Source organism: Cicer arietinum, chromosome 7 (genome assembly GCF_000331145.2).
Source record: "Cicer arietinum cultivar CDC Frontier isolate Library 1 chromosome 7, Cicar.CDCFrontier_v2.0, whole genome shotgun sequence".
NCBI classification, from domain to species: Eukaryota; Viridiplantae; Streptophyta; class Magnoliopsida; order Fabales; family Fabaceae; genus Cicer; species Cicer arietinum.
In genome coordinates, this window is record NC_021166.2 from 6,190,449 (window position 1) to 6,191,195 (window position 747).

The 747-nt window shown below is 33.9% G+C and overlaps 1 protein-coding gene across 1 annotated transcript in view; it reads right to left on the reverse strand.

Moving 5' to 3' along the window:
* Nucleotides 1–747, reverse strand: part of LOC101490750 (prefoldin subunit 6) — a 5,887-nt gene that overhangs the window by 3,266 nt on the left and 1,874 nt on the right. The window lies entirely within an intron of this gene.

Below are 747 nucleotides of genomic sequence, written 5' to 3' on the forward strand. Positions count from 1 at the left end.
GAGCTATTATACCAGTTTGATAGCAACTATAAAGAAAGAAGAGAGATAAAATAATGTAAATAATTTTGTACTGAACTAAATGAAAGAACTGACTCAACTATTTGAGAGTCTTGAACTCTCCTCTTCCTACTGTCTATTCACACGCATGTACTGTTTTCTGTCCCTCCCTTTTATTCCCTTCCTTATCTTCCGAAACTAACTAACCAAAGTTAATTATCTATTACAAGGACCTATATCTTTATTTGATAGACAAAGAAGGTTAATCCTCTGCTCTTCTCCTATTTCTCCAAACATACACCTTCCTAACAGGGAGTTTCTTCCAATAACAAAGATTGAAGCAAGCTTTAGCACAAAATTAAGGTTCCTGCCTTAAGGCCTCATTCTTACAGATTCTGGTCATAGAAACAAACTCTTTATATGCTTCAAATGGTGGGAATCTTATAAATTGGGTGGGGCTTTCCTTTACTTAGAATGAAGGGCAGCATAGCATATGTAAACAACAATTCAAATAAAACAATTTCAATGTTTCTCATTTCCATTCTCATCCTTATTTCTGTACAGTATCAGCATAAAGATTTGAACCTTGACTTCCTACAAGCTAACCAAACTCAGTACTAGTCAACTTTTACTGGATTAGCATTTCCCCTCCTTAATGTCAATTACTTCAGGAAAAAATTAAATATAATAGATAGACATTGCACATACTTTTAACCACCATATTTCTCTTATGGACCAATTAACTCTTTC